Raw genomic sequence first — 15,514 nt, forward strand, 5'->3', positions numbered from 1 at the left:
CCCCGAGTCGTCACACTCCGGCGCCTGTTCGGGTACACTGAGGGAGAATTTACCATGGCCAATCCATCTAACCAGCATGTCTTTCAAACTGTGGGAGGAAACCGGAGCACCCGGAGGAAACCCATGCAGACACGAGGAGAATATGCAGACTCCGCATAGTGACCCAAGCCGGGAAGCGAACCCTGGTCCCTGGCGCTGTGAGGCAGCAGTGCTAACCATTGTGCCACCATGCCACCTCTCAAACAAGCAATGGCAATAAATGATCAAATCATCTATATTATGTAGTGTTGGGTTAAGGGTAGGCATTGGCCAGGGCACAAGGACAACAACTTATATTTATATAGTGTCTTTAATGGAATAAAACATCCCAAGGTACATCACAGAAACATTATAAAACAAAGTATGAAACTGAGTCTTGTAGGAGATAGCTGATCAGATGACAAAAGCTTGGTCAAATGGATAGTTTTGAAGGAGTGTCTTAAAGAAGGAAAGTGAGACAGAGAGGTTTAGGCAGGGAATGTCAGGGTTTAAGGTCGAGGCAACTGAAGGTATGGCCACTTTTGGGGGAGCACAGATACCTTGGACAATTGTGATTCTGGAAGAGATTACAGAGAAAAGGGGCTGAGTTTTACTGCATCGCTCATCCCGAAACCATAAAATTCCATCCAAGGTCAATGGACCTTTCCATTGTCTGCCCCTCACCTGCTCCAATTCCTGGGGTGGTAAAATTCCAGCCAAGGTCAATGGACCTTTCCATTGTCCGCCCCTCACCTGCTCCGATTCCTGGGGTGGTAAAATTCCAGCCAAGGAGGGACAGGACCACAGGGAGATTTGAAAACAGGATGTGAATTTTCAAATCAGGGTGTTGCTGGAGTAGGAAGCAGTGTGGGTCAGTGAGCATCGGGGTGAAAGGGCCTTACCGTGAGTTCAGACATGGGCAGCAGAACTTTAGATGAACACAAGATTCTGGAGGGGAGAATGTCGGCGACCATAGAGTCATAGAGGTTTACAGCATGGAAACAGGCCCTTCGGCCCAACTTGTCCCTGCCACCCAGTTTGAACCATTAAGCTAGTCCCAATTGCCCGCATTTGGCCCATATCCCTCTATTCCAACCTTACGCATATAACTATCAAAATGCTTTTTAAAAGACAAAATTGTACCAGCCTCTATTACTGCCTCTGCCAGCTTGGTCCAAACATTCACCACCCTCTGTGTGAAAAAATTGACCCTCTGGACCCTTTAGTATCTTTCCCCTCTCATCTTAAATCTATGTCCCTCATTGTTTTATAGACCTCTATAAGATCACTCCTAAGTCTCCTCTGCTCCAGGGAAAAAAGTCCCAGTCTGTCCAGCCTCTCCTTATAACTCAAACCAGCAAGTCCTGGTAGCATCCTAGTAAATTTTTTCTGCACTCTTTCTAGTTTAATAATATCCTTTCTATAATGGGGTGAGCAGAACTGTACACAGTATTCCAAGTGTGGCCTTACGAATGTCTTGTACAATTTCAACAAGACATTCCAACTCCTGTATTCAATGTTCTGAACAATGAAACCAAGCATGCCGAATGCCTTCTTCACCACCCTGTCTATCTGTGACTCCACTTTCAAGGAGTTACGAACCTGTACCCTTAGATCTGTTTGTTCTGTAACTCTCCCCAACTCCCTACCATTAACTGAATAAGTCCTGCCCTGGTTCAATCAACTAAAATGCATCACCTCGCATTTATCTAAATTAAACTCCATCTGTCAGTCATCAGCCCACTGACCCACTTGATCAAGACCCCATTGCAATCCTAGATAACCTTCTTTACTGTCCACTATGCCACCAATCTTGGTGTCATCTGCAAACTTACTAACTATGCCTTCTAAATTCTCATCCAAATCATTAATATAAATGACAAATAACAGTGGACCCAGCACCGATCCCTGAGGCACACCGCTGGTCACAAGCCTCCAGTTTGAAAAACAACCCTCTGCAACCACCCTCTGTCAAGAGTGTTCAAGCCCAGAGATACTGAAAACATGAATGAGGGTCTCAGTAGCAGATGGATTGAGGCACGGTCAAGTCAGCTGATGTTACAGAGGTGAAAATATGTGGTCTTCGTAATGACACAAACATGAATTTGGAAGACACCAGAGAGAACATAGAGTCATAGAGTCATAGAGATTTACAGCATGGAAACAGGCCCTTTGGCCCAACTTGTCCATGCCACCCTTTTTTTTAAAACCCCTAAACTAATCCCAATTACCTGCATTTGGCCCATATCCCTCTATACCCATCGTACCCATGTAACTATCTAAATGCTTTTTAAAAGATAAAATTGTACCTGCCTCTACTACTACCTCTGGCAGCCTGTTCCAGACACTCACCACCCTCTGTGTGAAAAAATTGCCCCTCTGGACACTTTTGTATCTCTCCCCTCTCATCTTAAACCTATATCCTCTAGTTTTAGACTCCTCTACCTTTGGGAAAAGATATTGACTATCTACCTTGTCTATGCCCCTCATTATTTTATAGACCTCTATAAGGTCACCCCTCAGCCTCCTATGCTTCAGAGAGAAAAGTCCCAGTCTATTCAGCCTCTCCTTATAACTCAATCCATCAAGTCCTGGTACAACTTCAACAAGACATCCCAACTCCTGTATTCAATGTTCTGACCGATGAAACCAAGCATGCCGAATGCCTTCTTCACCACTCTGTCCACCTGTGACTCCACTTTTCTTCAACATCTCGGCTTTTGGATTTATGTTTTCAATCTCTCCATCACCTAATATTGCTCTCCCCATTTGCACATAAATATTAGTGGGTGCCATTATTTTGAGGGTGTTATGGTCTAGGTTAGAAACTGAAAGTGCTTTATGAAACCCGCCTGAATCATATCTTTTGCATCTTGAATTTGGCTAGGATAAGCACGAGATGTTTCACCTCATGTATGATTCAAAAGACGCACTAGGGAGCTTTTCTCAAACAAAATTTATTTCAGACTATAGTGAACATATACAGAACAAAAATTAGCAATAACTTGTTTAATTACAAGTGAAAACAAAACAACCACAATAATGTATAACCCTTAATCAATGTATATAAGACCATAAGACATAGGAGCGGAAGTAAGGCCATTCGGCCCATCGAGTCCACTCCACCATTCAATCATGGTTGATTTCAACTCCATTTACCCGCTCTCTCCCCATAGCCCTTAATTCCTCGAGAAATTCCAATCAAAACCAATATCCAATAAACCAAACCCTTCAATCAGATTTATCACTGCACAGGCTAAAGCTCACATGAATCCAGTTCCCTGGGTTGAATGCAGATTTCAAATTATCTTGAAAACTCAGAGTAGTTTGTAGTCATATCAGCTCCCTAAAAACACCCAAAAATGTAGATTCTTTACTCTAGCATGGCAACAGGCCTTTTAGCTAACTGATAAAATTTTTAAAGCAAAGCAGAGAAAGACTGAGACGTCTTTTCCAGCTTGCTTCCAAGACTGCCTCGAACACTGCAGCCAAAACAAAACTGATAGCTGAAAAATTTCAGTCACCTGACCTGCCCACAGTTTTTTTCCCTCCTTCCAGCAATGACATCACCCAAGGCTGTGACCATGATTTTAAAAACTTCTTAAAGGTACACTAACATCCAATAGCAAAATCTGACCAAATGTTTTTGCCTTGGAAGTAACCAAAACAAAGGGAACAACAATTGACTGGGAAACTATTCTTTATAGAATCTCTACACTGCTAAAGGAGGCCATTCGGCCCATGAGCCTGCACCGACAACAATCCCATCCAGACCCTATCCCCATAACCCTGTGCATTTACCCTACTATGTCTCCCTGACACTAAGGGGCAATTTAACATGACCAATCAACCTAACCTACACATCTTTGGGCTGTGGGAGGAAACCGGAGCACCCGGAGGAAACCCACACAGACACGGGGAGAACGTGCACCCTCCACACAGACAGTGACCCGAGGCCGGAATTGAACCTGGGTCGCTGGAGCTGTGAGGCAGCTGTGCTAACCACTGTGCCACCGTGCCGCCCTTCTCTCATATTCTCTCACAATTCACGGCAGAGCTCACTACTACACGGCTCTGCCATCCATCTGGCTTCAAGGCAACAAGCATCTGCTGCCTGTTGAAAGACTTGACAAAGAACATAAACATATCCAATTTTCCCTCTCCTCGCCAGATCACCGTTTGGGTCGATGCTTGATCGCGACCCTCATTTTCACTCCCCTGGGCTATTTTGGGGCCTCGTTATGTGAGCTCTGCATAACGGGGAAAATGCTCTGCTGAACTCAGTAAAGCAATTAGTAGCCTTGACTAATTATACTGACTGGGCCTTTCCTGTCATATTACGCTGATGCAAATCCAATTCCATTTGAATTATTTGCTCATTTTAAACTCATATATTTTCATTCTTTCAAAAAAGAAGCAGACATTCTTCAGAAACAGACCATCTCAATCTCCTTTCTCCATGGTGAGAAACATTGATTGGTCGCAGCACTAAATGGAAACAAATGGTTCTATTCAGCTTGTTCTGTGCTTCACTGCAGAACCCACAATTAAATAGGTTAGACTGCCCTTTCTTATTTTGCTGAAGGATCTTTTGATGGGCAAGGTGGAGGAAACTTTTGACTTAGTGTGATTTATTAGCGTCACATGTATTAGTATAAGCTGAAAAATATTGTTTCTTGCGCGCTATACAGAATCCCTACAGAAAGAGGCCATTCGGCCCATCGAGTCTGAACTGGCAACAATCCCACCCAGGCCCTATCCCCGTAACACTACATATTTGCCTCGCTAATCCCTCTAACCTACGCACCCTGGGATACTAAGGGGCAATTTAGCATGGCCAATGCACCTAACCTGCACATTTTCGGACTGTGGGAGCACCCGGAGGAAACCCACGCAGACACGGGGAGAACGTGCAAACTCCACACAGACAGTGACCCAAGCCGGGAATCAAACCCAGGTCCCTGGCGCTGTGAGGCAACAGTGTTAGTCACTGTACAACCATGCCGCCCTAAGGTACAGACAAAGCATATCATACATAGAGAAGGAAAGGAGAGAGTGAAGAATGTAGTGTTACAATCATGGTTAAGGTATAGAGAAAGATCAACTTAATGCGATGGAGGTCCATACAAAAGCCTGATGGCAGAGGGAAAGAAGCCTCGTTGGAATAGATTGAGCACAGCTCCCAGTCATGAAAGGACCATTCACCTTTCAAGTTCCAGATAGATCATTTTTAAACTCTTCTTGATATCCCTGCCATAATTTTCTTGCTCTTACCTCTTCTTCTAACTGGTCATTTAGGCCATTCAGCCCCTCGTCAGCCTATTCTACCATTCCCTTAGATCATGCAGCTTCAGTGTCTACCTTGATTCCCTCACCATTAACACTCCAGCCTATCTATCTTTTAACATTATCAGCTGACATCAGCCTCTATGGCTGTTTGGCAGAGAAAGCTCCAGATTTTCACCATTCATTGGGCGGCATGGTGGCCCAGTGGTTAGCACTGCTGCCTCACAGCGCCAGGGACCCAAATTCAATTCCGGCCTCGGGTCACTGTCTGTGTGGAGTTTGTGCATTCTCCCCGTGCCTGCGTGGGTTTCCTCCGGGTGCTCCGGTTTCCTCCCACAGTCCAAAGATGTGTGGGTTAGGTTGATTGGCTATGCTAAATTCCCCTTTAGTGTTAGGGGGACTAGCTAGGGTAAATACATAGGGTTAAGGGGATAGGTCCTGAGTGGGATTATGGTCGGTGTAGACTTGATGGGCCAAATGGCCTCCTTCTGCATTGTAGGGATTCTATGATTGTGTGAGGATGTCACCTCTGAATGACCTGGCTCTGATGTCACAACTTTCCCATGCCGACGCCCCCACCTGGCCATCACTTACTTCATACTACCCCAGCCAACCTGAGCTATTAGGCTCTGATTGGTGCCCCCACAGTCACCAGCAAGCATGGGGTCCCCTACTGGTGGGGCCCTGTGCCTCGACATGGTGAGTTTCATTGTGAGTTCCCCTCTGGTGACTACAGATTAAAATGCTGTAACTGAGGTCAGATAAGGTGCTACAAAAATGAAAGTTCATTCTTTCTTTCATTTCCTTCGCTGTAATTTTAGGTGCCTGGAGCTAGAATAAAAACAATTCAAAATAAGAATGAACACATTTATAACCCCGTCTTCTGTTTGCTATTTGATTTACTATTGTCACTTGCATTGGGGCGGCACGGTGGCTCAGTGGTTCGCACTACTGCCTCACAGCACCAGGGACCCGGGTTCAATTCTGACCTCAGGGTAACTGTCTGTGTGGGGGTTTGCACGTTCTCCCAGTGTCTGCATGGGTTTCCTCCAGTTTCCTCCCACACTCCAAAGGTGTGTGGGTTAGGCTGATTGGTCATGCTAAATTGCCCCTTAGTGTCCTGGGATGCGTAGGTTAGAGGGATTAGTGGGGTAAATATGTGGGATTACGGGCCTGGGTGGGATTGCTGTTGGTGCAGACTCGATGGGCTGAACGGCCTCCTTCTGCACTGCAGGGATTCTATGATGATTCTATGATGAATCCTGCAATCTCTTGCACCCATGGTTTTCCCAGCTGGAGAGACAGAAAACTAACTGCAAGAGTCGGTGACCTTTCAGACTGCTCACACTAAAAGGGGTGTCGATTGCTCACAGTCTCACATAGGTCCCAACCTGCCAGAATGTATTAATCTTCAAGCACAAATGCTCATTTTAGCTTTCCCTGCTAAACTCACTTGACTTGATTAGACTCCAAAGAAAAGAAACAGAAGTTGAAGCAATTCATTTGCCTGCACCAAATGGAAAGGTTTTAAAGTCAAGGCGAAGCTTTAATGGAGATATCTGGAATTTTGAGGGGTCTTGATTGAGCAAAAGGGGTCTCATTGGCGGTGGGGGATGGGGTGGGGGGGGGGTGGTTAGTATAAGCAGAGGACAATGAGGAAAAAGAACAAAAGGAAGATGGGGAAAATATTGTTTGAATACAGAGAGTTTTATGCTTTTAAAACTATACTCAAATACTTTTAAACTCTCCAATAATGTTCTATTTCAATGCACTATAGCCGGGATTCATCGAATCACACATTAGAAAGAATCATAGACTCCCTACAGTGCAGGAGGAGACCATTCGGCCCATTGAGTCTGCACTGAAAACAATCCCACCCAAGCCCTATTCCTATAACCCATGTATTTACCCTGCTAGTCCCCCTGACATAAATGGTCAATTTGGCATGGACAATCTACCTTGTCTTTTGGACGGAGCACCCAGAGGAAACCCACGCAGACACGGGGAGAAAGTGCAAACTCCGCACAGACAGTGACCCAAGGCCGGAATTGAACCGGGGTCCCTGGCGCTGTGAGGCAGCAGTGCTAACCACTGTGCCACCATGCCACTCACACCTGCCATGAGTGCCCAGGCTTTTTTTTAGTGCAATCATCTGCGTACCGGAAATCGCTGGGAGAGGGAGGGAGGAGGGCAATCAGGGCTGGTCATTGGGGTGGGGTATCATGGCCATTGGGGAGGGAGTTCAGGCCAGGTCATCGGGGAGTGGGGGGATAGATCGGGGCTGGCCCAGGGGCATCAGTGATCGGGGGTTGGGGGATCGGAAAGGCCAGCCATCAGGGGGGTTCTGGGGAAGGCCTGCGATTGGGGGGGCAGCAGTGCGCATGTACTGATCTCCGTACTGACAGATCGGTGCATGTGCGGTGGCCCACTCAGCACTATGATGCTGGCCTCGCGGGCATGAATAGGCTCCGCCCATCACATTGCAGCGTGAACCCACTCTCTGGCGTTCTGCATCGCACAGAGTGTCAGCTTTGTTCTGGTAAGTACGCCCAAAACTGGATGGGAAATACTCCCGTTTTCCCACCCGTTGGGCACTTAGATTTAATTTGGGAGATACCCTGCCTATATTATGCACCCTCCCCTTTCCTTCTCCCTCATGTACTCTATGAACGGTATGCTTTGTCTGTATAGCGCACAAGAAATAATACTTTTCACAGTATCCCAATACATGTGACAATAATAAATCAAATCAAATCAAAGTGAGTTGTGACGATCTGAGACACACTGTCTGTAAGATCATTGCAAGCAGATACAACAATCATTTGCCAACAGAAATTGAACAAATACTTTGAACAGGAAGCATTTGCGAGGCTATATATGAGGAAAGAGCAGGAGGATGGGGGGAGTATTGCTTGCTTTTTCAAAGAATAGGAGGGACAGAATGGCCTTCTTCCAAGTATATGATTCCACGTATTGTCGTGTATCATAGAATCATAGAATCCCTACAGTGCAGAAGGAGGCCATTCGGCCCATCAAGGATGCACCGACCACAATCCCACCCAGGCCCTATTCCCATAACTCCACATATTTACCTTGCTAATCCCCCTGACACTAAGGGTCAATTTAGCAATGCCAATCCACCTAACCCATAGAAATTTGGAGTGTGCGAGGAAATCAGAGCACCCGGAGGAAACCCACACAGACATGGGGAGAATGTGCAAACTTCACACAGATAGTGACCCGAGGCCGGAATCGAACTCGGGTCCCTAGCGCTGTGAGGCAGCAGTGCTAACCACTGAGCCACTGTGCCAAAGCAAGGGAGGTCTCAATAAAGTGCTCTCCCCTTTAAGTAGCCTGGAGTCTTGAGGAATTTTAAATGACTTCTGATTGCAAAGGGTAATCAGCAATTAAGCGTGCGGCTTGTAGCTGCAGGCAGCTCAGTATGTCAAGCGAGCAGGTGTGATGCATCAGTCTCATATCCACAAGATCGTTCCGACAGGATTGGAACACCACATTTCTCCATCGCATGCTGTCTGGGAATCGCAAGGCGGCCTGTAAATCCTGTTCAGCTGTATGGTCACTAAAAGCGCATTGTAAAGAGCGGGGAGGAGGTGGGGTGAGGGGGGGAAGAAAGATTAATCCAGCTCCAAAGCACAAAGGGAAACCATTACTCCCAAACAGCATGTTAAAGTCAGAAGGTCGCCAAATTTCATTGTTCCCTGTGGACACACTCACTAATGAGGTCTAACACAAACATCAGTAGAATGCATCGCCAACTTTAGACACCAGTCTGATTGAAAAGCACAGTGCAACTATTCAGTAGAAGATTATTTCTTCCAGGCAAAAGAAGTTACCTTAAATAATTAAAACCCACCCCAGGGAAGAATGCATTAAGGGCTTGGCCTTGGAAAGGGCTTTTCTCACAGTAGCTGTGCCCTTCAAGGGAAATTGTTAATCCAAAGTCATTGTTACCAATTCCTTTCACAAATCAGAGCCTTTATTAGTTTGCAGTAGGACACTTGGTCATTAGTTAAAAAGTAATTTAGCTCTTTCATCCTTGTGAATTTGTATCGCAGCACCTCAGCTGTTTTTCAGGGCAATCTCATCCAGCTAGTGTTCTGGCAGAGAATGGTAGCCATAAGGGGACAGATGCTGATGCCAACATTACTTAATTTGTAGAAGTACAGCACATTTTGTTCCCTTCATTCATTCATCTGGGCAACATGTGGAGCCAATGCGGCATGGTGGCATAGTGGTTAGCACTGCTGCCTCACAGCGCCAAGGAAGTGGGTTCGATTCCCACCTTGGGTCACCCTCTGTGTGGAGTCTGCACATTCTCCCTGTGTCTGCATGGGTTTCCTCCGGGTGCTCCAGTTTCCTCCCACAGTCCAAAGTTGCGCAGGTTAGATGGATTGGCCATGTCAAATTCCCCTCCAATGTCCAAAGATGTGTAGACTAGGGGAATAGCGGGGTAAATATGTGGGATTACAGGGATAGGGCAGGGGAGTGGGCCTCAGTAAGATGCTCTGTCAGTAAGCTGGTGCAGACTCAATGGGCCGAATGGCCTTGTTCTGCACTGTATGAATACAATGATTCTATGAATATTTGTATGAAGGAAAACACTTGACAGCAGTTGGACGTAAAATGATAAAGTTATTTCTTGCATTGAAAGGAGTAACTACTCTGTTATTATAGCTCTTAACTTGTATATTGCTGAAAAAAGAGGCATGCTGTTGAAGCTTTTCATCTCATACTCATCAGGCCACCGACGAGGGTGCCAAGTTTCAAAAATCTATTGTTTTCTAATAAAATTCAATGTGAATTTCAAATCAACCAAACACTCAATTAAACATTAAGTTTAGCAAAGGGGCTATTGGAAAATTTATTAGTGTAGTAAATTTTGGGCTCCTATATCTGGTAGATACCTTTGCAGGCTTCGTTTCACGTGCAACTCATGTTAATTGCCTAAATTTTAAGTTTATACCCCTTGCTCTGAACTCCTGTACCAGAGGAAATAATTATCCAGCTCGTAACATATTGTCCTATGTAGCCTTACGTTGCAAAATGGAGGTGACACTGAACACTACTTCCATCATTAGCATAGAATCCTACAGCCCAGAAGGAGGCCATTCGGCCCATCGAGTCTGCACCGACCACAACCCCACCCAGGTCCTATCCCCATAACCCCATGCATTTACCCTCGCTAGTCCCCCTGACACAAAGGGGTAATTTAGCATGACCAATCCACCTAACCCGCACATCGCTGGACTGTGGGAGAAAACCGGAGCACCCGGAGGAAACCCACGCAGACACAGGGAGAATGTGCAGACTCCACACAGTGACCCAAGCCAGGAATCAAACCTGAGTCCCTGGCACTGTGAGGCAGCAGTACGAACCACTGTGCCACCATGCCACCCTCAACATAAAATATGGAAGGATATACTTGCATTGGTGGCAATATCGTGAAGGTTCTTTCGATTGGTGCCTGCGTTGACCTATGATGAGAGGCTGAGCAAATTGGGCCTAAACTTGGAGCACTCTTCCTGCCACTAGATTTGGAGGATCTCATGAAGGTAGTGATGGTGATACATTGTCTCCTGTGCTTTGAGGTGGCTGCTGCAGGTTGTCCGATTCTGCAAAGCATACAGAAACGTGGGGATCATTGCGGCCTGGTAAACTATGACCTTGTCCTCGGACTTGACATCCCCTTTTCCCAAATACTCTTTTCCTCAGTTGGCTGAAGACTGAGCTGGTACACTGGAGGAGGTGATGGTGAATCATGAAACATGATCTACCCTGTCCTCATTGAGTTAAGTGAACTTGTTGAGGACTTGATTCGGTGATTGTTACAATTGTGTACGCTGCTGCTTAAAATAACAAAAGGAAATAGTACAGGGCAGCTGCCCCAATATCTTTCAGGGGCAAAATGCAAGCGATGGGTCAGCACCTATTCTTCCTCCTCGTGGCATCCATGGGACAAAGTAGAAAGGGTCGAGAGCTTCAGGTTTTTAGGTGTCCAGATCACCAACAACCTGTTCTGGTACCCGCATGCCGACACTATAGTTAAAAAAGCCCACCAACGCCTCTACTTTCTCAGAAGACTAAGGAAATTTGGCATGTCTACTATGACTCTCACCAATTTTTACAGATGCACCGTAGAAAGCATTCTTTCTGGTTGTATCACAGCTTGGTATGGCTCCTGCTCTGCCCACGACCGCAAAGAACTGCAAAAGGTCGTGAATGTAGCCCAATCGATCACGCAAACCAGCCTCCCATCCATTGACTGTCTACACTTCCCGCTGCCTCGGAAAAGAAGCCAGCATAATTAAGGACCCCACGCATCTTGAACATTCTCTCTTCCACCTTTTTCCTTCAGGAAAATGATACAAATTTCTGAGGTCACGTATCAACCGACTCAAGAACAGCTTCTTCCCTGCTGCTGTCAGATTTTTGAATGGACTTACCTTGCATTAAGTTGATCTTTCTCTACACCCTAGCTATGACTGTAACACTACATTGTGTACTCTCGCTTCCTTCTCTATGAACGGTATGCTTTGTCTGTATAGCGCGCAAGAAACAATACTTTTCACTGTATGTTAATGCATGTGACAATAATAAATCAAATCAAATCAAATCAAATCAAAATATTGCTCCATTAATCTGGGACCTGGACAGAGGATAATTAGATTTCCCATCCTTTTGCCCCCAACCAAATCACCGCAACATGTACAGAGGAAATGCATCAAATGAGAAGCATTGATCTTCTTTCTGAGCTGGAGCATTGAAAAACCTTCACTGGGTCAAGATTAAAATGACGGGATATTGGAAATAACCAGGAATTAAATGAAGATGGAATAAAGAACATATCCTTTTAATCATTTGAATGAAAATAATGGAGAGATCATGGCAAAAAGTATCAGGCTGTTAGAGCCATTAATTTCACTTACAAGCTTCACTTCTAAAAATATCAGAGTCAAATCTGACAGGTGTGAAAAGAAGTGGCCAGAATTGATGTCCGACAGCGCTGAAGGGAATTTGTTAATTTTACGGTGTGTCAATTTAGATTTACCGAGCTTTCAAATGAATGAAGAGAGTACTTTGTGTCACCAACTGGGAGACTTTTGACACTATACACGATAAATGATGTTAACACAATTTCGTTTCTTGTGGTTCTGGAGTCTGCTTTATTCTCTTGCCTTGAGCCAATTGAACCTAAACTGGATTAAGTCTGCTGCAAGCAGCACACCATGGGAGACACGGTGGCACAGTGGTTAGCACTGCTGCCTCACAGCGCCAGGGACCCGGGTTCAATTCCCGGCTTGGGTCACTGTCTGTGTCAAGTTTGCACGTTCTCCCCCGTGTCTGCATGGGTTTCCTCCGGGTGCTCCGGTTTCCTCCCACGCTCCAAAGATGTGCGGGTTAGGTGCATTGACCATGCTAAATTGCCTCTTTGTGTCCCGGGATGCATTGGTTAAAGGGATTAGTAGGTTAAATACGTCGGGGTTATGGGGATAGGGCTTAAGTGGGATTGTTGTCGGTGCAGGCTCGATGGGCCAAATGGCCTCCTTCCGCATTGTAGGGATTCTATGATTCTAAGCTGTGGCCTAAGAAAGTATGGAAACTGTGCAAGTTTAAAAAGAGGACAACATGTATCTGGGAAACGCAAAACTCCCAAAGATTCTTCTATAATGATTCACAGTGCCTCCTGCCGCAGAGGTATGTTATCGGGCTGTATCAGACTGAGCTGTGGTCACCATTACCATCACAACAAGAAGGAAGACCTTACATTTAACCAGTGCCTTTCACGGTCTCAGAACGTCCCACAGCACTTTACAGCCAATGAAGTGCCCTCTTCAGTCCTTACATTCCCATCTTGCCTTGTATTATCAGCAAACTCGGATGCACAATTCCTGGCAAAGATAATATGCCGCTAATTGGCAGCAATGGTGGTGAAAATGGGGCAGGCAGTGCGGTGGGAGAGGTTTTTGGGAAAATATTATTCCCCTCATTTTTCATTTGGGGCTACCTGATTTACATATGTGCATGTACACACTCACACACACACATACACAAACACATATATACACACAGACACTCACATACACACACACACACTCAGATACACAAACACACACACATATACACACAGACACTCACATACACACACACACAAATACACACACAGACACACGTTAATGCACACACAAAAACACACACAGACACACATATACACACACATATATACACACACAGACACACATAAACACAAACAAATAGACACACAGACACTCATATATATACACACACAAACACACACTCTCACATACACAGACTCACACACGCACTCACACACTCACACACACTCACACACAGACACACTCAAACACACAAATAAACACACAAGCACATAAACACACAGATACACTTACACACATGCACAGCCATGCTCACACACATCCACACTCACACATAAATACACACACATATTCTCATACACACACCCTGGATTACGATACATGTACATATTGTCATATAGATCATGAAACACACACACACACAAAAACACACAGACACACATTGGGCACAATTTTCCCATCCTGCCCACCACGGCAATCATAGCAGGCGGGGGACGGACCATGCAAAGGTCCATTGACCTCAAACAGGATTTTCCGGTCTTTGGGGCGAGCGCGGCCGGAAAAATCCCACCTATTTATTGAGTGAGTTATACTTTTATCTGATCGAGATCTTCAGACGCTGCAAGGTAGGGGAAAGGCAAAAAAGTGTCACCTTTGACAGTGACACTTATCTGTGTCGCACTTGCTACAAGATATAAATTAATCTTCTGATTTGCATGACCACAGGCTGAAGCTGACAAGAAAATTCATTGTGATGCTATGACGATATCCTTGGACAAATTAACGTGGGTTGACATTTGTACACGATGAATCTATGGTTTATTCAGTGAGCTGAATGAAAGCTGCAATTTTGACCTCTAAAATCCAAGGAAAGGGCTAAATGAGACCACAACCACACCTGATAAACTCTCGCCATTATTAATATACAAATAAGCCAGTGACTTGGGAGAAGGATGAAGGTCTCACGAATTGCAAATCAGTACGAGTTGGCAGACAACTCACACCTCACCCTCAACAGCGAGAGGTTTTTGTAGGGTTTCTGCGTTTACACACTAATTATCTGTTAAACTCACTGCAGAAAGTTAAGTCGAGTAATTAAAAGTGCAAGTGCCATTTTAATGACATGAAAATTGTTATTCTTTTTAATTCTTTCATGGGATAGGAGGGTCATTGGCAACGTTCGCTGCCCATCCCTAATTGCCATTGCGAAGATGGAAGTGAGATGCCTTCTTGAACCGCTGCAGTCCTTGTGTGGGGGAGAGCATTCCGGAATTTTGATCAGGTGACAGAATGGCGATACAGTTTTGAATCAGGATGGTGTGTGGCTGGAGGGCAACTTGCAGGTGGTGGTATTCCCAAACACCTGCTGCCCTTGTACCTCCAGGTTGCAGTGGTGGCAGGGTTGGAAGTGCTGTTGATGAAGCCTTGGTGAGTTGCTGCAGTGCATTTTGCTTACTGCTGCCATTGTGAGCTGATGGTGGAGGGAGTGAATGTTTAAGCTGGTGAACGGGCTGCTTCATCCTGAACGGTGTCAAGCTTCTTGAGTGGACAGCATGCTATCACATTCCGGATTTGTGCTTCACAGATGGTGGACAGGCTTTGAGGATTCAGGAAGTGAGTCACTGCAGAATTCCCAGCCTTTTACCTGCTCCTGTAGCTACAATATGTCTGCCAATCAACCTCTCTGGCCTAAAAATGGAATGATTTTAGAATTATGGAGTCCAATTTCTTCAAGTTTTGAATTATAGTTGGAGATTTTTAAAAGGGCAGTTGAGAGTTAACCACATTGCTGTGGCTCTGGAGTCACATGTAGGCCAGACCACATAAGGACGGCAGATTTCCTTCCCTAAAGGATATTAGTGAACCAGGTTTTTCCGACAATGGTTTCATGGTCATCAGTAGATTCTTAATTCCAGATTTTTTTTATTGAATTCAAATTCCACCACCAGGCGTGGCGGAGATTCAAACCCAGGTCCTCAGAACATTAGTTGAGTTTTTGGATTAATAGTCAAGTGATAATACCGCTAGGCTATTGCCTCACCAAACGCATATGAATAGCCAGAAAAGTCAATGCT

Source organism: Mustelus asterias, chromosome 7 (genome assembly GCF_964213995.1).
Source record: "Mustelus asterias chromosome 7, sMusAst1.hap1.1, whole genome shotgun sequence".
In the NCBI taxonomy this organism is placed as follows: Eukaryota; Metazoa; Chordata; class Chondrichthyes; order Carcharhiniformes; family Triakidae; genus Mustelus; species Mustelus asterias.